Below are 26,340 nucleotides of genomic sequence, written 5' to 3'. Positions count from 1 at the left end.
AGACAGAGAAAGTCGCGAGGCGATTTTCGTTCGCATTGCTTTTTCAAAATTTCTCTTGGCGAACTCGAACAAACGTGCGACAAGAAAATTTTCACGATATTTCAAAAACGTCGGAAAGTGAACTTAGAATTCGAAGAAAACTGTGCATGGGTTAAATTAATAGCTAAAATGGTTGGCAATCTTTTCGATAAAAGATGTCCCGTACATTATCGAAAATTTTCTTCTACTTTCTCGAGATTCATACACATTATATGGTATGCTTCTTCTTCTTTTTTTGTAAGATTGAATACATTTTATTTTCTCTCTTTTTTTTATTTCAGAATACAATAGAGTAAATGAACGATCATAAGAGAGTCATGATCAGCCTCCCACATTTTGTACAAATTTTATCTCCTTTTTATCTCCGAGCGATTATACAATATATATATATATATATATATATATATATATATATATATATATACATGTGTGTGTACGTATGTGTATGTATGGTTTGTTACATAGTTTTGCCGTTTTTACGCACCATCATCTACAACTACCACTATCATTAATATCGATAGAGAGATGCCTGAACCATCCAGCACCAGCAACATCATTGGTTTCTGTGACCCCTTCCCCAGGCCACCCGTATTATCTCATGACACGCGCTGCGTTACAGCCTATAAATATATTTACCTCGATTCTGCTACAAACTACAGCTTCTGCCGCTCGAGCGTGAAGAGATCGAACGTTGCGGCAAATAAATGCGTTCGAAAATCGACTCCGATTGTTGCAGATCGTGCGAATCGAATCGGTGCTTGATGATATTAATGGAATGCGTTTAGACCATGACGTTGCATCGTTCCATCCATTTCTCTTCTTACAGTTATTATCGTTACTCCTTTTCGAAACTAACAACAATCGCTTAATTATTCGTTCTAGAAAAATTCGACTCAGCAATTATTAATCTTCTTCTTTTTTTACTCACTTTTTGTAATCCCTCCTTTTGCCAACATTAATTCATTTATAAGCTCGATAATATTTCAAATTATATCTTTCTTTCTTTCTTTGACTACGTTAAAAATGTCGCATTAACGTAATACCTTTTTTCTTTTAACGAATGATCAAACACCGTTAATTCTAACGCAGACTCGCCTCGCAGAAAAATGACAAAACGGTAATCGCATAAAGTCGATCGCTACGAAACGCGAGCGATATTCGATTATCCGTTCAAACTCGGCTATTCCGGAAAGCTTTAAAGCGTAGCACCCGATAAGCGATCACCGATCGACGAACTCGAGCGATACCAATGCACCTACACGTACACAACAGAAAGAGAGAGAGAGAGAGAGAGAGAGAGAGAGAGAGACAGAGAGACAGAGAGAGAGAAAAAGAGAGAGAGAGAGAGATAACATACTCGAGTCTAGAAACAGGTTAGATAGAAAAAAAAAAGAAAAGAATCAAATACGATCGGGCGACAAGGACGCGGTAAAACGGCCGCACTAAATTATTCCTCCGTTGCTGCTGCGTTTCCGCTAGCGTGCCTATCATTCTCGTAACGACAGTATACTCTCATGAAGAGAAAGAGAGACAGAGATAGAGATAGATAGAGAGAGAGAGAGAGAGAGAGAGAGAGAGAGAGAGAGCAAGGACGAGAAAGCAAGTGCAGCCAGCTCGAGAGGCTTTAACGTACATCATTCAACGAGTTGCATATTTAAATCGTTGGCGGAAAAAAGAGCTTCCGTTTTTATCCTCTCTCTCTTTCTCTCTCGTTTTCTCTTTCTCTCCTTTCTCTATTCTTCACCCTTTCTCTCTTTTCTACCCTTCAAAAGTCGATCTACTATCCCGAGATATACACCGAAAGATGTACACTTCGTTTTTACTTATTTAAGGGCTACGACCGCGTGTTATCATCAGAAGGACATCAGCAGCGTATTATTGACCAATCTTTTCGTTTTTACCTATCGTTTGTTTTATGAAAAAGAAACTATGATTTTATGTTTCTCTTATGACAAGCTTTCGAACGATGTTTTTACATTTTTAAGGCTAATCACAATTTTTATTTAATATTTTTAATTTTATCAACTTTACGATATTGATAACATTACGATCTTTCTTCAAATATCATGTTACATTTTTAAATCATTTCTATGTTGATATCAGTACTAATTTTATGAATAGCTCGATAGAAATTAGAACATTCGGAATTCAAGATCGCTTTGCATCTTGATGCATTTGACGTAGGAATCTAGGATAATCTTCTCTCGTCTATGAGAAACAGTTCATGTTAGCCGAGTAATAAAGGTCAGAAAGCGGTCATGCAATCATGCGGTTAAATGGCAAAGGGCAATAATCGGTCGGACATTCGGTTATTCACGCAAGTAACATAGAGAAAGATTTTTTCAAACGTCGGTGAAACACTGTTACACTGTTATTCTTGCACAATTATATTATCATACACGAACAAACGAATCTGCAAACATGGAAGACGACGAAACGTAGAACCGCAGAAGAAAACAGAAACTTTCTTGTCGTCGATAGATTATTGGGTATAGAACAAAGCCGATAATTTAATATTGAATAATAGTACACGGACGATTGAAGACTTCATGTTAGTGATAGCAGTAATATTAGAAGTCAGTCGGTAAGTGATTGTTAACTATCGTCGTCTGCGAATTCTTGAAAGACGAATACGGAGTAAGTGGAAAGAGGGTAAAAGTGGGGGTGGTTGGTTCGAGCCAGTTCTAGGTTCAGAAAAAAAGAAGAAAGAAAGAAAGAAAGAAAGAAAGAGAAGAACAAAAAAGGGAGCAATAAAGAGAGAAAAAAAGAAAGAGAGAGAGAGAGAGAGAGATAGAAAGAGAAAGAAAGAGAGAAAGAAAGAAAGAAAGAGAGAGAGAGAGAGAGAGCAGAGTAACGTAAATAAATAACGTGCGAAGTTTAGTTCGTGGCATGGTACACAGAAGCTTTCGCGCATTCGTGGGCCACGCTGGGTTATACACTGCTTCCCAACTGCCGTGAAACTGCACAAGGCGTCTCTCTATAAATAGCACTTTCATGTTGCTGATATCTTGGGGTCGTTCCTGGCCTGGACGTCGACGACAAGTGTATCGCTCGTTCGTATTTCTTTATTTCTCTTTTTTTTCTTCGCGCTTTTACGCACTAGAAAGAAAAGAAAAAGGAAGAGGGATGGTCAAAGAGAATTTCAAATGCCCTGGATGCATCATACTTTCTTATTACTTATTCCGTAAATCTTTCCTCAGACATTCTAAACAAAGCGACTATTTTCTCTAATCCTTAATCGTTATTTGTAAATCCCTTCGTTTCCTTCTTTACTCTTGATTAATCATGATCATGATCACGATAAAATATTTGCATACAATATTTGTATCTGTTAATAACACCAATGCATAAGATAAACTTATTACAAACTGAGCAAATAAGGTTAAGTATTGTACGTGACAAAGGATGCATCAAATACACCTAATTTGCTACCCGTTAGAAGAAAGAAATAGCGAGTGATGTAAGTAGCGAGTAGGAGGTTAAACTTGTTTCAATGCATTCGATGAGAGAGAAAGGCACACGCAAAAACGTAGATGGCGCAAGGAAAAAGAGGTGGTTAAGGGTTGCTCCGAGTTTACTGTTGCCGAGTATGGTGGAGGGGTCGGTTGCAAGAGCCGAGGCAGTTTATAATGTTTATCTCATAATGCGCCGTCTCTCATCGTATTTCTTCGTGCAAAATGGTGAGGATGTTAGTCTTTCACGGTGGAAACATTAGTACCCTCCCTTGCTGCATTCTCTCTAGCCGACTAACGGCTACCACACTGGCTTTCTCCAAGAACCTTTACCAAGAAGGACTACGACGACAATGTTTTTCTTTCTCTATTTCTCTTTCTCTCTCTCTCTCTTTCTTTTTCTCGCTTGCTCGCTAGCTCTTTATCTTCTTTATTCTTTCTCTTTTCTTTATATCTACATATATGTAGGTACATATTCTTGCTCACATATAACCCATATTTTATGCTAAGAATGTTATTCCACATAGACTCTCGTCGTGTTCTATAACATCGGGAGAAGTGTCTGCCAATTTCATTAGATTTAAATTCCCTCATAGATTTTCAAATTCTTGACTTTGAACACTTGTTTTTCCTCTGTCCCTCTCTCTCTCTCTCTTTCTCTCTTCCTTTTTCTCTTTTTCCTTTCACCTTTGGCAGATAATAGTAGGGTTGTAGAATCGTAATAAAGATTTTCTTCTATTTATGAATTAAAACGATTTATGACTCTTCGTTTCTTTCTATTTAAAAGAAAAATGAAAAAGGAAAGAGAAGAAAAGTGGAAAAGAAACAGATTATATTCACAAGAAGAATCAATCGAACATTATCGAAAACGTCAAAACGTCAAAGTTCATTCACTTACTCATTTTCTCTTTGTCGATGAAACTTTTCATCCACCCTGACGTGTCTTTATCTTTTTGTCTTTTTGCCATCCTCTTAATTTTTTGCCCCCTTCTATAAAAAGAGTTTTCAATGGAGCTTTCGTGCTTCATAACTTGTGTCGACTTCTTCGAGGTTAATTAGGTAAGCTTTTGAAAAGTAATTTCGTCTTTATTTCACGGCTTTGAAATAGGGAAAAGGAAAGATAGATAAAGAGAGGTAGAAAGAGAAAGAAAGAAAGATCTAACGGGTTCTCCAACGAATGAGGGAGAAAGAGAGAGAGAGAGAGAGAGAGAGAGAGAGAGAGAGAACGAGCACAGTTCTCTATTTCGCTTGCTATGTACATCCTTGACCTACTTTGCTTCTAAGCTTTACGCGCTTGGCACAACGGTAATACCGAGGCAGTCGTGTAGCACTCTGGTTTACTTTTCCTTCGCGTGATCCGTTCCAGGATAGATTAATCTCACCGGGATTTCTTCCTTCGTTCGTTCGTGATCATCCTCTTTTAATGATATGAGTCTTATCGCTGTATACTAAATTTCTGATTAGAAAATCCTCAAGTGGAAATAAATTTTTAGCGCACAAAGGTAATCCTTATCGGATACATAAAACAATGCATTTCTGGTTAGATACTTAAAAAATTTCTATTTACGTCTTTGAAACAACGCTAAGAAGCAAGTGTCTCTCCCTTTCTCTCTCTCTCTCTCTCTCTCTCTCTCTCTCTTTCCATTAATACTACATCATCCCTTTGTCTGAAACCTGATCCCTTTGACAGTATTCCTTCGTAAAAGCAGCCGATTCGACAATCTTTGGAAAGCAGATCGAAGGTCCCTTTCAATGGGAGATTTGCAAAGTACGAATCACCGGATTGTGTATGTGTTTGTGTGTGTGTGTGTGAGAGAGAGGGAAAGAGAGAGAGAACAGAAGGACAGAGAGCAGCTAAACGGTATAACGTGTCACCCTTTAAGGGCACCTCCGCAGGAATGCGACGCCTGGGCTCGCGACGTGACACGCATCGACGACTCGTGCGATTCGTGTGTTGCATGCTAATGCAACTCTCGTTGCTGCTCCTACTGCTGTTGGAAATCTGAAACGTCAACTGGAGCAACGCGCAACGGGGGACGTCTACCGGGATTTCGTAGAGATTCAATTCGGTCGTACCCGACGTTCGTCGCGTTCGTGACGATTTCAACCGGACGAGGAAAGCGAGAAACGAGGAGCAGAGAAAGAGAGAGAAATAGAGAGAGAGAGAGAGAGAGAGAGAGAGAGAGATGTAGAAGGGACCAATTTGGCACCTCGCTATTCTGCATCAAAGCGTCGGCACGGAACGTGCTAACTTGCTGAAGAATAAATTACTTTGCTAATGCTTATTCGTTTGATTTTAGAGAGGTACAAAGAACAGCAGTGTAATACCGTTTAATGGGCTGGGGTTTAATTACGACGTTACCTCGTAATATATCGTCCTACGTTGACATGCTGTAAATCGACTCGGTACGTGGAAAATAAAAAATCAATCGTTCGCCATGAATCATGCATCGAATTTCAAGAATTATTTATATTATACTCGCGTGTACTATATTTAACGTTCTACGTAGCTATACGTTGGATTAAATCGTTTCAGCGTTTAATAAAGCCCTCATATCTACACGTTGTATTTTCAACGAGAAAGAAAGAGAAGAGAAACGAGAGAGAGAGAGAGAGAGAGAGAGAGAGAGAGAGAGAGAGCAAAATCGAGCAAAATCGAGAGAAGAAAGAAGGGATGAAAAGAACTCGAGGAATTTCATATTAATGCATTAATGCGAATTGGGTATAGAAACGGGTCCTTAGTCCTTTCAATAAGCTCCCAGTCGAGAGTTGCAGCGACTCGTGGAGTCTGGTGGAAGGGTGGAAAGTGGGTGGAAGTGGGTGGGAGTAAGAGTGGAAGGAGATGAAAGTAGGGTGAGTAATCGCGGAGTCGCGTCTTGGTAGTCGTCTCGCGTCGCTTATAACGGACTAATCGGTGAAATACGTGCAAATATTTATTTTCTAGCTGTCAGGAGCACAAGCCACTCTACTCAGCTCCTCTCTCCTTCTTTCTTCCTCTTCCTAGGAGCCAACCTGAAAGCCAAATAGGATAGATTCGTTCCTTGCGTTCGTAGTTACGAGATCTTCCGAGAAATATGATTCTTGAATGCACTTCTACACACTTATACACTTTTGCACCCCCCATAGGCTCGTACCAAATTTCCAATCTCTTTCTCTCTCTCTCTCTCTCTCTCTCTTTCTTTTTCTTTCTTTGTGTCTTTTTCTCTTTCTCTCTCTTTCTCTTTTCTCCTCCTCTCGTTCCACTACCATTTGTATTTCTATTCTTTGTTATTCTTTATTTATGTTTCCTTGAACAGTAGTACACGTTTCTGGGATTCAATCAAAATGTTCCTCCGATTCGTTTCTCTATTTCTCTTTCATTATGTTACTGATTGCTAAATCGCTTTTAATTATTAATATTGGGCATAGCTTTGTTTTGTGATTGTTTTCTATTTCGTTCGAAGTTTACTATCGTTAAAGATATTTTCTTTGTTAACTTTATTGTTTAAAATATGGAATAAATGTTATGATTTAACTATAATGATTTAATAAGAGTAAAAATTGTTTGATAGTAAGTAGTTGTAAAATGGTTTAATATTAAATGAAACAGTTTAATAGTAAAGCAGTTGTTAATATGATTATTAATAATAGTAAAAGCAAAAGCAACGTCTGGCGCGAGATTTTTACAATTTCTTTTATTTAAATCTAAACTTCAAACTTCGCTTGAATGGTGATATCGCTCGATGATATAATCATTTAATCATTCTCGATGTTACTGTTGCGACGATATTACGCAGTTGGAATGGAAGCGACAAATATCATATGTCATACATATCCACTGTGCGAAACCTTTGATAAAACGATATGAAAAACAATTTTAACGAAATATACGATAAACTCAAAATTCCTCTACGGATATTTACGATTGCTTTGTCAATGGTTCACGATTTTCGTGATATATATAATTATCGAATGAAGAATCAGGTCATAGAGTTTGAAAGAAAATACGCAAGAAAGAAAGTTTTGACGGTCAAATCGATAGGACGAGCAATTTCCATTCTATGATATAAATTTTATCTTAGACTAGACGAAATAGAATGAGATCATTGTGACATTAACTTTGCGATTGAATTTTAAAGTAATAACGTGTTACAAAGGAACCCTCGCGTGTACTTTGATAGTACGACGAATGGAATATCGATAATCGATATTATATATATGTGTGTGTGTGTGTACGCATAGACACATAGCCATACTTGTATGTAGATACGTTACTCTGTCGAGATACGATTTTCGATCGTACATTTGGAATAGAGTAGTGGGTCATAGTTTACAGCTCATTACGTTGGAACCTGCGTGCTGAGGCTAAGCAGTAGAGTTGAGGTAGAAGTTCACGACTGGCTAATACAGCCGGATATTAGCCACGAATGTAGGTCGATGTGAAGAGTAGCTGCCTCGATATGTAAACGGTATAGATTCTCTCCGACGAATTTTACTAACTCTTAAGTTAGTTCACTCGTACGTGCGGACGATTAATATAATGAGAGGAGAGCACGAAAATATCGTCGTATTAAATGACAAAAGGATAAATGTAAATCTATATTTAATCTTGTATCTCGTCTAAAGAACATTGTTTAACTTTTATTTCAATTTTATTCGATATATGTATACTGTTTTATTAACGTCAACATTCGATAATTAATACCGAATAGATTTTCAAGGAGATCCGGAATACATGAAACGTTATACGATTCATTTCGTGAAAACTTGTGGAAGGTGGATATCACGGAAACAGCATCAAGGCGACGGCGCGTCCGACTCTATCTCTATCTCTCTTCTTCTCTCGTTCCTTCTCTATCTCGCTCTATCCTGCTCTCTTCCACCCTCTCCCAGTCGTCCTTCCCTCTTTTCGTGCCCCCACCGTCACCCTTTTTGCACCCTCCATCTCGACGGCCCTGCCGTGGTCTGCACGTACCGTCAGTCGAGTCCAGAGGACTCCGCGAATCGCACTTCGATCACGCCGAGTTATCTTCTCGTTTTTTTTTTCCCCAATTCTTTTCTACGTTGTTATACGATAAACAAAAGGCACGTCGTCTATAATCCAACTTTTGTTTTCTTAGGGATCGTTTCCATTTCATTTCTTCTTTCTATTTCATTGAAATTAGTGATCAATCCGTTTGGACGACGGGCTTTTTCGAATTTTCTCGTGATAAAAATGTGATCTCATCGGGAGTGTTGTTGTTGTTGTTGTTCTCCTTCTTCTTCTTCTTCTTTTTCTTCTTCTTCTTACATATAAAGCACGTGGAAGAACTCCGAGAGTGAATTTGACATGGAAAATGAAACTTCATCTATCTAGGTCAGGAAAAATTCGAGTTCGACGAGTCGACGTACCATAGAGGAAAAGTTTTTTAAAAGCTTACGAACGTACAACGAAGGACTGCGTTGCAGTGCAACGTGCACTGGCGCGCGTCGTCATCGTTTTTACCTCCACTTTTCCTTTCCACCCGCTTGCTTGCCTGCCTCTCTGCCTGCCTCTCTGCCCTCCCACCCCCTCTCTCACCCGTTCACCAGTCCACCCGTCTACCCGCGAAGCTTTCAGCCCGTTACGGAAATTGCTTTTAAGCATGAAAGTCTCATAAACTGAGCGGTGCAAGCACCGGCCCAAGACGTAAATCATTTTCTCTTGCTGCGCTCAGGAAAAGCTTCGCTTTCTGTCTCTGACACTTCGATCGTTCCGAAACTGCTCGACGAGCTTGAAGGACCACCACGCTTACACGCGAGACAGGATGTGTTAAATTCATGTAAGCTCTCGTTCCTGTATTTTGCTCCTGTGTATTACGTTTAAAACGTTTAACTTCAAACGAATTATTTCGAAACTAATCGAGAATAATCGAAAGTACGGATACGACGATGATAAAATATCGAATGATTTCCTATTACGAAGAATCAAATTGCTGGATGAATTATTAAGGATATAAGAGTTTAAAGATCTTCGTCGAAGGAAATTACGGTCTTTAATAATGGAGTATTTTTGATGTGGAGTAAAAGTCGCTGACTTCGACTGATACAACTTTGAAGCAATTTGGGCTCGACTGAAGAAATAGTTAGAGGAGAACAAGGATTTCTGATGATCTTTTTGTTATCGCCATATTTTGATAACGAAGTAAATCTTGAAAAAAATACAACCGTTACTAGGTAAGAATTTATTCATGATTAGAATCTTTGTAATATTTATTGTAAAATGAATGACTGAACAAATTCATGAAATTTCATGAGGCAAAATAGCAAAATGGTCCAGTGAAAGATCTCATTCGCTTATATATTGTACGTTGGAATTAAAGGAGAACAAAGATTTCTGTTAATCTTTTCATTATCGCGACATTTCAATAACGAAGTAAATCTTGAAAAACGCACAACCGCCACGTGGTAAGAATTCATTCAGGATTAGAATCTTTGCTGTAGAAAGAATGACTGAACAAATTCATGAAATTTCATGAGGCAAAATAGCGAAATGGTCCAGTAAAATATCTCATTCGCTTATACATTGTACGTTGGAATTAAAGGAGAACAAAGATTTCTGTTAATCTTTTCATTATCGCGATAATTCAGTAACGAAGTAAATTTTGAAGAAAACAACCGCCACGTGGTAAGAATTCATTCATGATTAGAATCTTTGTGATATTTACTGTAAAAAGAATGACAACAAATTCATGAAATTTCACGAAAAGAAATGACAAAATGGCTCTAGTGAAAGATCTCGAAATGATTAACGGAATCTTCTCTCCTTGTTTCAAAGTAGAAACGTTGAGCGTTAAACCGAGTCACGAACTCAAATGTACGATATTTAATCTTAGTGGGTTAATTAAAGTTTCGTATTTTCATAAATCCGTGCGCGTTCACATACATACGGATGATATTCGTAGTATGAGTTATATAGGGAGTAAAATATTGCGTGACGTTCTACGCAGGATCTGCTGATTTTCGTGCTATTGCACGTAGTACATATGCGAAGGCATGCAGTGTCACATATTATTGCGTCAATAATGAAGCATGGCGGATGAGAAGGATACAGATAGATAGAGAAAGAAAAAGAGTGAATGAGAGAAAGAGAGAGAGAGAGAGAGAGAGAGAGAGAGAGAAGAAAAAGAAGAAGAAGAGAGAAAAAGAAGATTCGAGCACGCTGGCCCGAAGTTTATTACAGCGCCGTCAACTGATATTGGTCACCGGTCGATCGTGCATCCACCCTCTTTTACCCTCCTCTTCACCCACTACCACCTAGAACCAAAAAAAAGGGTATTCGAAAGCTCATATAGTAGCTCGATTCTGAACGCTGCGTTGTCCGTTTTTTAGCTTTCCTGACAACTACGAGCAAATTCACCTTCGCATTTTTCATCTCCATTCTTTTTGTTTATTGTTACGTTCATAACGTCAACATCAATTATCGTTAATCGATAAAAATGTACTCTCTCTTTCTCTTTACATTTTTTCAAGTTGTTACCAATTACTTTCTCCTTTTTATATATTTCGTAAACGGCAGCAATTACAGAAGAATATTTTTGTTTTTGTCGTATGTAATAATTAAAGAGAAAATTATAATAAATCAAGGAATGTTTCATCATCTATCTGAATGTCACTCGTTCGTGTGATGTACGTTTGACCGATCGTATGTTAACATTAATTAATTACGGATCATATTATATAATTATTTATGCATTTAAATTATAAACGAATAATAAGTCGATCTGTTTAATCTTTTTCTGATTTCGATAAAGAAAAAAAGTAAAATAATTCGACGTATTATAGTCGGTGATTTTATTGACCGATCGAAGACTTTCATTTCGACGAGCATCCGACATATCCACTTTTCGTGTCCGAGACTTTTGGCCTCGAAACGACGTTGGAAAAGCCACGGTTTGGTGGTCGAATCGATAAAAAATGCTGTGCTGCGGCGTCGCCTGACATTCTCTCCCTCTCGCGATTTCCGAGCATCGTTCTTCGATCGACGAGAATGAACGATCGTCATTGTCGGGAGATTGGAGGGATTAAAAGCGTTCCGCGGATTGCGATTTTATTGCGACCAGAATTTTATCCTGTAGAGGATTTTTATCGTACATTCGATCGTATTTATTATAGCTATGTAATTTTTCAAGGTTTTCTCTTCTTCCAACAACGACAAAAATTGATCCACTAATTGCGACAAAATCGGATTAAACAATATCGATGTATGTATGACTCTTACAAATCCATTCATTATTCTGGTAACAAAAATTAATTATATCGACGTCGATCGATTTGCAAATCAACAACAAAATTTTATAACAATAATATTATAAATCTTAGGTTAAAGTGTATTGGATCTCTAACTTAAGAATAGAAGTTCGATTGAAAGTCGTGGCCAAAAAATCAATGGGAACAACGGTTGAAGTTTCAAAGAGTAGTTCGAGGGCTTTGAATCTCAAGATACCTAGAGCTTCGATAGTAGCAAATGGAGGTTTGCGTGAGGAGTAGGGGGTAGTAGTGCAGATGGAGGATGGATATAGCACAGAGATCCTTTCCTCTTTCTCGATACACCTCGTTTCTGTCCCATACCTTCAGGCTTCTCGATAAACCCGTCCAACATTTGCTCGCAGTCCTGCAATAGTGTACCCAAGCAATCCGACTTCCGGAAGTTCCGTCCCTGAAGTTTACCCTTTCGTTTTACGAAGCCGAAACAATGCAGGAATCTTCCGAAGTCAAAGCTGTTGTACCACTTCCGTGTTAGAATTCGAGACGTTCGATGGATGTTACAGTAGGATAGATTTAAAGGGGTTTTACAGTTTCGTTATATCAATCAGATAAATTCCTCAACTTCGCTAGTATTTCGTTAAATCGACTATTTAACACGTTTTATTCGTAATCGATATCATTTGTTCGTAATGAAAACAGATTTTAGAATACCACGAATTTTCAAAGTAAAATTTATTTACTTTTTACTAAGAGAAGAAGATATTCTTTCTTCTTATTATTATTATTCTTGTTTCTTCCTCTTTTTCTTTCTTGTCTTTTCTTCTTCTTCTCTCTCTCTCTCTCTCTCTCTCTCTTTCGTTTCTTCTTCGTAAAGTCTTCACGAAAATATTCTGGTGACCGATAAACAAGAATACATTCGTGCTTTCATGACGTAACATCTATACATATAACACTTTTTACCTTCCTCCTTCTTTCTATCTTACCTACTTACCTACCTTTCTATTTTCTGTTTCATTTTCATCCCTCTCCTATTCTCATTATTATTATCTTGAGTAAAGCAGAATAGTGCGGGAGCATTTGCGTTAAGCTTTGTCCCTAAAGAAGATAATGGAAAATAAAAAGGGTTGCTAAAAGTTTTGACATAGATGAAGAAAAATATATTAAACGCTTTTGAAAGTATTAGAACGAACTTATAATACAAATTTTCAAATCAAATAAATATCAAAAAACTTTTTGCGAGTTCATATTTTTCAATACGAACGTAAATAACGTTTTATGCAACTACTATCGAAGGAAGCTTTGTCTAGTTATAATTTTTGATAAAAAAGGAATTTTTCAAATTTCAAGTTCTGCGCGAATTATTTTCATTTCTAATTGCGTATATTCGTACGCGTGTAAACTTTTCATGACGTTTAAACACAAGATTAGGAGAACCAAACGTAATAAAATTTTACGAAATCATCGTGTATCGTCGTAAGAATAACTGTAGGTTGTCGGTCGAAAATTATTTTGAAAATAGTACTCGTCCAAGTAAAAATTCTTTTTATCTTCGAAATTAATGGAATTGTTAAATCGATTTTGTCGTTACTTTTTAGAATATCTCGTGAAACATAAAGATATTTGCAATATTAAATGAATATTTTAACTGTTCGTTTCGATATAACTCATTAGAATATGAACATTGTAATGTTAACTATGATGTAGTAGCGATCGTTCTAAACTCATAAAAGTGAAATGAATAAAACTAGGTTAAGTATTACGCGGAGCTTATAACACGAATATAATGTTAATGCATAAAAATTATGATGATGATAAAACTAAGTGAAATTTTGAAAGGTAAAGTCATTAATATTTCGATCCTTTTTTATTCATTTTTTTTTTATTCGCAAAAAATGAGAACGTACCCGTTAACGATGAAATTGCTAATACGAATAATTCATTGTTATTATCGAAAGTATTCTTATTTGTTAAAGACAAGGAAAGATTACCTTATTCTTTGTAATTATAATAAAAAGAAAATCTTCAAATCCTGCAAATGGTTTGTAAATAAGTATCTAAGCTAAGTTTTCTTGGATGAACAGTGAGTACAAACATGTCGAATACGTGTGTGATCGTTCTTCGTGTATATAGAAAGATGTCTATCCAACAGAACTCTTAGTTACATAAACGTATAGAACTCTGTTTGCTCTCGTACAGAAAAAAAAATTGTAGTATTTATAAAAAAGAGAATATACTTTCACGAAATTTTAACTTGAGTGATTAAACCTCGTATGTATCAAAGGGATACCAAAGGATGAATCGGTGTAATAGATGAGTCAATAATTAGACAGTATACATTTCTAGTAACATATTAACGTTTTATACCTTCTTCAAATTTACACGAAATCTGATTACTGTTTGATATTAACAGGGTTATTCTTCTATTAGAAATTTTTACAAGATTATGATCTTAAAAATATAAACGTAAAAACCGACAAAAAGGAAAAGAAACTATTGATACAAGAGGGCGAATATTTTCATTTCCAATAAAGTAGACATTTGTGAGAAGAGTAGCCTAATGGCTTGATACTTTAATGGCCTAAAAAAGTCACTTAGAAATCAAAAGATTTGAATTTAAATCACTCAAGGATCCAACTTCGTTCGCGTATCTTACAGGTATAATATTACTTATTTGATGATTATTATTTGATATTTTATTTTTTTTTGATGAAAAAAAATTACTAAAGATATCAATTCTAAATTCATTCCATCTGTCTTGACGACGATGGAGCATGTAAAAATAAAAGAATATAAATAAAATAAAAACGAATGACGTTATAAACTGGTGCGTAATACATGTCCCAAGTCGAGATGTATTATTCTTGCGAATAAACTTAAATCTCAAAATAGGTTGAATCGTAAAATTATCCTTTTTGTAAGTACCCTAAGTTATGGACAGTATAACATCCACACTTTAACTTACGGCTCTTAGAGGATACTTTTTACTGTACGCGTATATTGCACACTTATTACGAGCAACGTTATAAGAGGTACTTTGTTCTATAACATACGATTACTATTACGAATTATTTAGTAACAAGTGCCTGACATTATTTTTTCTGAATAATATTTTTAACGCATGAAAACTGAAATCCATTTCTCATCTTTTCGGATTATGATTTCGATACAAATCACAATCACGAATATCGATTATCTTCTAGACAATATGAAGATTTAATTCGACGAATTAATGGAGAAATGTAATACTATAGTTATGCCTCTGAGTTAGTTTGCGAATGATTATATTTTGAATGAATATGATAATATTTTTATTTTATTGATAAATATAAATTTTATGGAATGTAAATAACTAAATAAGATTTTGTGAGAGAGGTGAAGTATTCCTTCCTTCCCCAAAATGATTTTTAATTATTTCAAAATTATTATGGGAGATAAATCATTTTCAACTGTAATTATAAAATATATAATTATAAATATAATTATGAGAAACTTCTGAGAAAGTTTATTCTAAAATCTTTTAATATCAAATTCAAAAGAATATATTATTTGGACGTATTGATTATCAACTAGATCTTTCGTTTTATTGTCAAAATTTAATATGATCATCGAGTAAGTAAGTAATTGAATTAATTCAAGTATTAGACCACAGCAATATCTCAATATTTGCGTCTATCCTTTGTCAATATTTATAATAAATAAATTGAAATTTTTATATATTATACAAATATTGCATTTAAGATTTCTGTTTTATTATTATTAAGAAAATTAACAATTTTTCAATTTCACGACATTTTCAATTTCGTATTGATCGTAAATTTAAGCACTAACTTTTTTCTGAAAAAAATTTCAAAATAATCACGTGGCGTTTTGAAAACAAGTAGTTATAATTTTATTCGATTCTCAATGGTTCTCAATGATGAAACAATTAGGATGTAGGATCTTCTTTGGCGAGGATGAATTCGCTCTATACATACATTCATGTCAATCATACATCATTCAATCAGATCGATTGAAATTAATTTGAGAATAGATTAATTAGACCGATAAATATAAGAACTGTCTAACTTCGTTATCTTACTTCTCTATTAATCTCGTACGGTTAATATTCGAAGAATTTCATATTTAAAAATAAAAAAAAAAAAAGAAATACGTATACCTATCTATATATACCGAATAAGAGTGAATCCTTCTGAAATCCAAAGACCTCCGAGATTTTCAAAAATACTCGTCGAAATTCATAAAATCCCGGATTACTTCTGTGATCGATATCCATATTCACGGTTCCACCAAAATTGCTTTACGACGACTATGGATTTATGGCATGAAAGTTTCATAAAAGTTATTCCTCACTGTATTGACAGTGAAAAAACTTTTCGTTTTTCTTTATTCGTTTATTTGATTCGTTATTGAAAAAGAGAAGATGAAAAAGAGATCATATAAATTCCAACACCTGTAGATAGAAAAGGCTAATTTAATACAATTACCTTACGAATAAGACGTGTAAGCTTTTCTTTCTTTTCCGTTTTCCTGCTTGAAATAATGTGCGTTTTAGACAGTGTTGAAGGAGAACGAGTGAAAGAGAAAGAGTAAGAGAGAAAAAGAGAAAGAGAGAGCCACAGAGAGAGAAAGAGAAAGAGAGAGAGAGAGAGAGAGAGAGAAAGACAGACAGAATATGGTTGAAATCAAAGCGAGGTAATATTCTAGGCAATTTCAAGCTCGTGATCCTTGCAATACGACTCTGGCACTCAATGCACCAGTTCACAGACCAACGAGAAGCTTCTCTCTCTCTCTCTCTCTCTCTCTCTCTCTCTCTCTCTCTCTCTTTCGCTTACTGGAGGCCATCCAGGCGCATGTAAACCGACATTCAAACGCACAGTCGTCTTTATACGTATTCGCCCTGTACACGACGCGTCATAGAGCTAGACAGAAGCTGGCAAGTAGTACCGTAGAAGCATCGTAGAGATTAAAGCGTGGAAGTAAAGACAGAGGAAAGGTTTTCTGAGACAGAGAGAAAGAGAAAGAGAGAGAAAGAGAGATAGGTAAGAAGAAGAAGAAGAAGAACAAGATGGAGGACTTTTGTTAGTACCAAATGTACGTATGTAACGTGTATATACGTTAAAGAGACAAATAGGATTGAGCAAGATTACTCTTAGGAATAATAACGATTACTATTGTCGACGAAGAATAGGTATCTTTTTTCTCTCTCGAAATATATATTAGTGAATTAAAACCCTTTCCACTCGGGAATTATTTTTATAGGTAATTCTGTTCGTTCTGTTCCTCTCCCCACCCTCTCTTTCTTTCTCTCTCTTTCTCTCTTTAAAGCGATTTAGTCGCGGCGTAAATTTAGATGAATAAAATTTGCATAAAATTATCCTCCGTTTATAATTACGCTCGCTTCATTTTTTCTCTTCTCTGAAAAATTCCCGACGCGTTACGTGAATTCATTCATTTACTTTCTCTCCCTCTCTCTCTCTCTATTCCTTTTTGTTTCTTTTTTCTCTCGCTCTCCCTCTCTCTCTCTTTTTTATATCTTTTTTTTCTCTCTCATTCGCCCCCTCTCTCTCTCTTTCTCTCTCTCTCTTTTTCTCTCTTGCTCGCTTTCACGTTAGCTATATCTTTTAAATATTGATTTCTTTTTCATACATACTCCGCAAATAAGTTTCTTCACCTTCCATATCTTCAGAACTGAACGATAAATCTTCTTCCTCTCTTCTCGAGCTCTTACTCGTCTTATTCCTTTCTTTCTTGTCTTTCTCTCTCTCTCTCTCTCTTTTTTGTTTCTCTGTCCTCTTATTTTCTCATTTTCTCTTTTCTTCTTATTCTTTTTCTTCTCCTCATGGATCTCTCTCTCTCTCTCTTTCTTCGTGAAGCTCGAGCGCTTGAATTCCACAGTACCGTGCATCAGATAGGTGCACGCTCGGCCAAAGGTCCTCCGATCATCGAATTACCAACGTAACGAGCGTAATTACCATTATAGTCGAAGCCGGTTTCATTCTCAAAGTGTAAAAACGATAAATCTCGATCGATCGTCCGTTTAAACGGCGCGAATTTTTTTTTTCCATCGTTGTCTTCTTTTACACTTATTCTTTTCCTATTTTCACATTTTTTTTTCTTCTTTTCAAACATATCTTTTTCCCTCGTTGTCTTCTTTTACACTTATTTTTTTTTCCTATTTTTGCCTCTTTTTTATTTTCCTTCTTTTTAAACATATTTTCCATTCCGTTAATCTTCAATCTCTTTCTTTCATCGTTTGCTTTTCATTAATATAATTTTACTCGAAATTATTATTAATATCAGGATCATAACGTTTCAGATACCGTCCCGTTAAACATCTCTTCTTATATGACCCTTCCTTCGTAAAATCTTTAACCTTGATTAGTATGCTGTGTGCTTCAAACAACACCGTTTAAAGACGATCGATTTCACAGCAACTTTTTCTATATCGTTAAATAAACTTCAATAATATCCGGTATATAACATCAGGATTCTTATCGAGTTATCGATCTACTTAAACTTAACTTCATTTTCTTGATATCTTTTCTTTTATTATTAGAGTTATTCGAGTTCGTTTAAATTGAACCATTGCAATAATAAAGTAATAAGAGCTTTCGAGAAGAAAATCACAATCTATTCTCAGTTTTAATCGGAGAATACAATTCGAATCCGAGAAAGCCACGATCAATTACGACAGATGTTAACACGATTTGATCTACGCTCGTAAAGGAAGACTTTAACGAGCGTGCAATAAATACGGGAAACTCACATGTCCGGTAGTTGACTTACGTTTTGTGTCCTACGTTTCACGGATAACTCATCTTGACGGTATAATCGGTGTCTACGAACGTGCAACGCTTAATACGCTGTCCTTTCTGTCTACGAAGGAAAGATAGGAAAAGGAGAAGGAGAAGATGAGATGGAAGATGGGATACTGCACGCTCGTTTCCTTTTGACTGCTTGTACGTCTCATCGTCGAGACGTCAATCATTTTACTTGTTTCCAAGAAAAGTGAGAGATATCGTAAAAATCTCATATTCTTCTTTTCTTCTCTTTTTATCTTTGCACCTTCCGTATCTCATTTTTCTTTTTTTTTCTCGATAATAAAAGAAAATAAAAGAAAATAAAGAAAATTAGTAACGTTCGGGATTTCGTGCTAAGTCAAAAGTATCTCCTTTTTATCTTTTCTCCACTGTTTATTCGATAGCGATTAAAAAAAAAATATTTGCTAGAAAATATCGTTACGATCATGATCTATAATCCTTAATAAATAATTTATTATTTGTAATTTGCGTTTCCAACAGGAAACCTATTCTCCTCGCTTAACCTTCTGAAATATTCTTACTTTTCACGCATTATTAACATCCCTTCATTTATCGATCACGCACTTTCATCGTAGAAGTTTCTGTCGAACCTTTCAAGACTGTTGACGCATCCTTAAGTGCTTCCGACAGGTCAGAATCCGATAAGTGCAAAGTAATAAAGAAATAAAGGTAGTGCATAGTAAATATAAAAAAGTATATGATAAATCGTTATCAATAATTCTTCAAATAACAAAAGAGATAACGGTTTCAAATTAGATCGTCTAATGGTTCTTAATAATTTTAATAGATATTAATATTCTGCTTCGTTGAGTTAACAGATACTATCGAGCATGCACTAACAACAATGAACAACTATCCAACAACTTCGAATCATGATTATTCAGAACTTACTATTCGGAAATTGAAACAAACATAGAAAATACAATTACAAACAAGTTATTTAATAAAGAAAAAAGAAAGAAAGCAGGTTGTTTATTAAGAATTAGCAAGAATGAAAATAAAAATAGTCGAATGATATTTAAGAACAAAATGATTAATAGATTCATAATTAACAGGTGGGTATTACGGAATCTAAATTAAGAATTGATAAACGAAATCATTTCCTATCTTTATCCAAATTAACATAGATTCATTGTTAGAAATATTCAAACAAATAAATATTACTAATTCAAACACATCTAATAATCGAATACCGGTTCTGATTATAAATAACAAAATTGTCGAAATTTGTGCAGAGATAACAATACTTACAACGAATCAAATAACAAGTTCGTAAGAGGATGAATAAATGAAAATAATTAAAAACAAAAAATAGAAAAACTAATAAAAAGTTTATTAATTATATTAAACCTTCTGACAAAATTGCTACAAGAATCGAAAAAAAAAAATTAGAACAATTTAATGGAATAGCAACGAATTGGAAAAAGAATTTATTCGTAATAAAAATATTTTCGAGTTGGCTAGATATTTATATTATTTCTATATTAGAAACACTTGATACAAGAAAATCACGTTTAAAAATCCTAAACTATAATTATTATCCGCAATTTACACGCAAGTGGCAGGGCACAGAGAGAATCAGAATTCTGTAAAAAAAAAGAAAATAAGAAAAGAAACATTAGAAACACATCGAACAAAAGAAAATACAATCGACTTTACAATCGATATTAAATTGAAAACATACAATATTCATATTTCATTAGTATCACTGTTCATCAAGACACACAATAGCAAGATAAAAATACAACTTCAGTTTCTAACATTGAGAGACTTCAATACGAAGTATAATTACTAAAACTTTTGATTGAATAATTCTAATGATAAGGATTCATTATATTTCTAGGATAACATTTCGTTATACAGTAAGCAAACAACTGAAGAATAAAATTCTAGCATAAATTTCTAAGTAAATAACTAAAGGTATACTCATCAGGAAGACTTACATATTATTCAACAAATATAAACAAAATATCCCATGTATCAAACATAAGAATCATTGATAATAACCTTGATATTAAAAATGAAGGATCTGTCTATCGAATGGAACTATCTTTAGACCACGCATTTACAATTTTCGAAATTAAACAAAGAATGACAACTGATGAAAATGTAACTACTAACGAACAGCTTAACAAACTGTTTAAATTGTAGAGAATTCATAAATAACGATTCAAACTGTGGTATACTTTTAAAAAATGCATAGGACATATAAATACCAACAGAAATACTAACTTTCATAATAGAAACCCCTGTATACCGTCTCGACGAGATAGAAAACAACATAATAAATGATAACAAAATATCCAACATACGTACATTATAGACTTAATCAAAAACGAGATAAATGTAAGACAGCAATGGCAAATTACAGGATGGCTGAAACAAAAGATTCGTTTAAATGTATTCGAATAAAATCGAAAAAAACATTTAAAATAGAAATAACGATAACTTTGCAAAACGTAATGAATGGTAACAAAATATTCAACATATGTACATTATAGACTTAATCAAAAATGAGATAAACGTAAAAGAGCGACGGCAAATTACAGAATGACTAAAACAAAAAATTCAATTGAATTTATTCACTTGAATAAAATCCAAAAAGACAAAGTTTAGAATAGAGATAACAATAACTTTGTAAACTTTATTAAGAATTTAGATGATATCAAAAGGACAAGATATTCATTGTGGATATTTATAAAGAAAAATTAAAAGTCCAATCATTCCTATATTTCTAATTTAAGACTTCTAATTTAAAACTGATATTAAACAAAATCTGTAAAAGATCAAACAGAAACCATGGTGTTTGGATAGAAATATTCATAAATTGATCACAAATATCTCATTTAATAATAACAATCACTTATAAGATCATAAGTAAATAAAAAAATAAGAAATGTATTACCTTTAGATAATTAATAATCTAAAGAACAATCTCGCAAAGAAATCTACGCGATAATTAAAGATCTAAAGAACATTTTCTTAACGATAAAAATGCTAAAAGTATTTTTGTAAAAAGAAGTGAAATATTTAACAATTCTGATTAACACAATCTTCAGAATAGAATACTTTTTACAAATTTATGAATGTACTGAAATAATATAAAGATCGAACAAAAATTCTGAATTATCTCTTCTCTCAATTATTTTTAAAATAATAGAAATAATTATTCGAAAAAAAATATAATCAAGAAAATTAACAATAAAATATTTAAATTCCAGATCATCAATTTGTATTCAGGAAAAATCACAATAAAATAGAATAAATTCACAGAATGACAAACAACATGTTCCATTCTATGGAAAAAGGCAATTATTGTATTATGGTATTTTTAAATGAAGAGAAAGCATTGAATAAAGTTTGACATAAAAGGTTATTTAAAAAACTCCTGCAATCAGCATTAACAAGGAATATTTACTCACAATCAATCATCTCTTCGTACATTACAAATAGATATTTCTATGTTAATATTAACAATGCAATCTATAAACTTAAAAAGATTTATACAGGTGTACAGGTTACAAGAAAATGTCCTTGGACTCATATTATACTCTTTGTTCACTGGGGATGTATCATCTGAATTAAATACTTAAATATATATATATTTATAAATGATATAACTATCTAGATAAAAGAATATTAAAATAGCAACAACAAACATGCAAATTCAAATAAAATATAAAACAGGACAAAAGCCAATAAAATGAAAATTAATTCAACAAAGTGAATGAAAAATATAAAATAAAATTAATTCACTCGATAAAATTATACTCGATAAAATTCGTTTTCTAAAATCAACTTTCAAAACTCGAAAATCCCGCAAACAGATTTCGTTAAATATCACGTACTTCATTTAGATAGAAAACTTAATATGGAACAAACATATATCAGATAAAAAATCAAAGAAATAAAAACGAAAGAAGAAGGAAATAGGAACTCTAAATTATTTTCAAGAAACTCTCAATTTCAAATAATTACAATTAATAACAAATTACTAATCTACGGGACCTTAATAAAATCAATGTAGATGAAAAATTTGCTTGATCGATGTTCAATTTACTCAGTATTTCCATTAATTAATGATAAATGTGTAGTAAAATAAATGATCAGTTTAAATAATTGCATCAGGGTTGCATAATCTATATTACGTACTGACATTATATTATAATATTAATTATAAATTTGATAATTGATATTATTATATTATAAATTATTTACTTAAAATATACAATAAATATTTAAAAATACTAATTTAATAAATAGCAATCTTATAAATTTATATTATAAATACCAAATCGAACATTAAGAAAATATATGATTTTAAAAAGTATATTATTTTAAAATGCATCTTAAACGCGTTATGGTTTGTACGATATTAATTTATGATATTAGTTTACGATATTACAAAAACGCTACGAGTTTCTACTCATTAATAGAACTAATACATTTCTACTATACAATAAAGTTCTTCAATAAAGAATAAAAAATCACAAAAAATTCTCTTTCCAAAGATTACCACTTAAATCTTTCCATATTTCTTAAGAGAAAACCATTCATTTGATTCACTTATATTCAACTCATAACGCATTATGTTTACGTGTATACAAAACTATTACATAGTTAACTACAGGTTTGTCAATAATTGTATCGAAATCATCACGATAGTTAGACAGAAATATAATTATTTGCACGGAAGCTAGAAACATTTATTTAAAAAAAAAAATAAATAAATAAAAAGAAAGCTCTCTCTCTTTCTCTCTCTCTCTCTCATAGTACAGCGGAAAAATAGCTCGTAGTTTTCGTGACCGTATAATTTACATTTTTATTCTTTTTCAGTGTCTTTGTCTCTTTCTCTTTCTCCCTTTCTCTACCTCTTTCAATCTTTTGCTCCGTGGGAAATTGAAATAGGTATTAATCGTTTTTATCAAGCAAAGAACCGTGAATTAGTGTCCGCGTAGCGCCGTTGCCATTAACACGAAAGGGACCATTTATCAGATACGAATGTCAGACACAGGTCATTACATTATACAATTGTTCTTTTATAACGATGCGAAAGTGCCCGATTTACGATAAGCTCCTGGGTGTTATTAATAACGAGAGCGTTCCGACAATGCAGCCATGTTCTTCTGAAATCCGATATTACATATCTCGTCGATCAGGTGAAAGTGCATCTTTTTTCAGGATAAGAACGCATCAGTTTTATCTAGTTGTTCATTCGTTCTCGAGTTATACGCGAACCCGAGAAAATTAATCGACGTTAGACACGATTTTTCACGAAACGAATAACAGTGTTCTTTTCGTAACATATCAAGGAAGAGGAAGAACGATCGTTCTTTTATCAATTTGAGACAGACGTTAATACGATTAGAGAAAGAAAAAAGAGAGATCTGTGTTACGATTGAAAATTGTAGATTGATTATATGTTTCAAAAGTAGATTACAAGTTCTATTGTCGATCTCGTTTGATCTAAATCGATGTAACTCCCTTCTAAAACCGTTTATAATCGTTTGCACGTGTGGCAATTGCAAGATCACCTCAATATCATATTAGAGAGAAAGAGAAGTGATGAACATGCGTTGTACATAGAAATGGCCCATATGTATCGCACCATGCATTTCGGTGGTTGCTAAGGTTATAGCTGTCTATCGACTACTAATTAGCAATTAGGTCTTTCTCTCTCTCTCTCTCTCTCTCTCTCTTTCATTCGCTTTCTCTACTATGCTGATTCACCTTGCAGCTTCGATGTCATTACCGGAGGCGAAGCGAAACGGTTCGGAACGCAGCAACGATTATCATAGTTCTCGTGCTACGTGGGTCTTCGGAATGCGGCTAATGTAGAAATTTGATCGATCGATAGTTACATTGTAATCGAATCCAATAGTTCATCATAACTCATCTGTGGTAATTCTACTCTCATTCGTATAAATACGAATGTTTGGAAAAATAACAAAAGTTGATAAAGTTGTTCTGATTATTAAAGAATTATTTTGTTTCGAAAATAACATTTATAGTGTGTTTTCATCCTTATCAAAATGGATGAAACTGCCCTGTTGATTTTAAACATAGAGAATTTGTTGTAGTTGAATTTATCGATAATATTAATAACTTATTTTAATTATGCGAACATATGTGATACCGAATAATCGATGTTTTATCGTTATTTTAATTTAGGAAATGTTTATGTTCAAAGTTGTCGCTAATATACAACGAGAGAGAAAGAGAGAGAGAGAGAAAGCATTATGTCTTAAAAACACATGTTTGAATCATATTAAAATAACGAATATTAATTTAATATATATAATCTAATAATATAATAATAATAATATAATAATATAATAATATATATAATTTAATATATATAATAATATTATATTAATAAAACGAATTTTTATATATTTCAATATAACATTCAAACAATAATTAAAAAAATATCCCGTTCGACGAATTAAAGAACAACGATACGTTATCAATCGATGAGTTAAGGAGTTAAGGTAGGAATCGCTTCTAAATTAATAGTTGAAATTAGTCGAAGAAATTCGTCGAACACCGAATTGCGAGATTAGAAATTGGCGTCGGCCGTTAAGATATCGACGAGGAGTTAGTAATTTAGTCCGGAGTTGCTATGTTCCTCACATTGACGCAGGAGGTGACGATAAATTATTCTAGAATGCCACCGTAGCTCGAAAACTGTTTAACGCCGCGTAAATCACAAGACGCCTCGAAGTTTAACGACGACGAGAAACGCTGATATTGTATATCGTCTCTTTTCATTTCTTCTTGGGGTATATTCGAGACATCTCTTTCTTTCTCATACTTCTAGACATCTCTCGATAAGATTACGACCATTATCAATGTCATAAATTCCCTTTTCTAACAGGTCGCAATATAAATTATAAAACGCTCGAGCATTTATCAACAGTTATATTCTTCTTTACGTCTTTGGATTTAATACGATCTTATGTATCTATTCCTTAATGGTTTTCTCATAAACGGATATATATATATATTTACTGACAAAAGTTAAGAAACAAAGTAATCGTTCATCCATTTTTACAATTTCTTATATAATATTCTTTATTCTCTGAAATACATAGGTTGAAAATAAAATATATATATTATAATATATACATATATATTATATATACTATATATATATGTATGTATATGTATATGTATGCTTACTAAGAAAAGTTAAGAAACAAAATAATCATCCACTTTTATACAATATTCTTTATCCTCCAAAATACATAGGTTGAATTTAAAAATAGCATAATGAGATAGCACGATGTACGAAATACTATCTCATTATACCATTTTCAATTTCAACTAAATAGCGTTTATGTATTTTATACAACTATATATCAATTAATAGCATTTATATATGTCTTCAATTATTAGCATTAATATAACTAAATAGCTTTCATGTATTTCGGAAGACTAAGAATATATAAGAATAGGCGAACGACTTTGTTTCTTAACTTTTGTCGATAAATATACACACACACAGATATACTTCGCTTACACGCGATTAATTATCTATATATTCTATAATATCGCATCGTCGAAAGTCTATGAGCAGAAGTATCCAGTATGAAAAGGGAACAAATAAAAGAGCGACCGTCGTAAGTAGAAACGATCAACGTAATGATCCTAACTCGGACCAACCGTCCGTTTTCATTAAATCTTCTCTTGGTAAGAGAGAGAAGAAAAATAAACGAATATTCCTCTTACCTCTTCCCTCTTTTTCTCAATGGATTACGAACACACACCCACACACGAACACTCACACACATATATACATACATACATACATACATACATAC

The 26,340-nt window shown here is 33.6% G+C and overlaps 1 protein-coding gene across 7 annotated transcripts in view; it reads left to right on the top strand.

Annotated features, from left to right (window-relative positions):
• The window catches only part of LOC127062385 (teneurin-m), a 682,969-nt gene that overhangs the window by 84,730 nt on the left and 571,899 nt on the right, over positions 1-26,340 (top strand). Inside the window, exon 1 of one of the 7 annotated variants that reach the window (XM_050990456.1) lies at positions 9,649-9,665. The exons of the other annotated variants lie outside the window; for them this stretch is intronic. The gene's annotated coding sequence lies outside the window, so the exon portion shown is untranslated. Of the gene's footprint in view, positions 1-9,648; positions 9,666-26,340 lie in introns of those variants that run through there. 7 annotated transcript variants of the gene reach the window in all.

The sequence above is a fragment of the Vespula vulgaris genome, chromosome 3, assembly GCF_905475345.1.
Source record: "Vespula vulgaris chromosome 3, iyVesVulg1.1, whole genome shotgun sequence".
NCBI classification, from domain to species: Eukaryota; Metazoa; Arthropoda; class Insecta; order Hymenoptera; family Vespidae; genus Vespula; species Vespula vulgaris.
The sequence above is the reverse complement of the archived record's forward strand: the minus strand, read 5'-3'. Positions and strand labels throughout refer to the sequence as shown.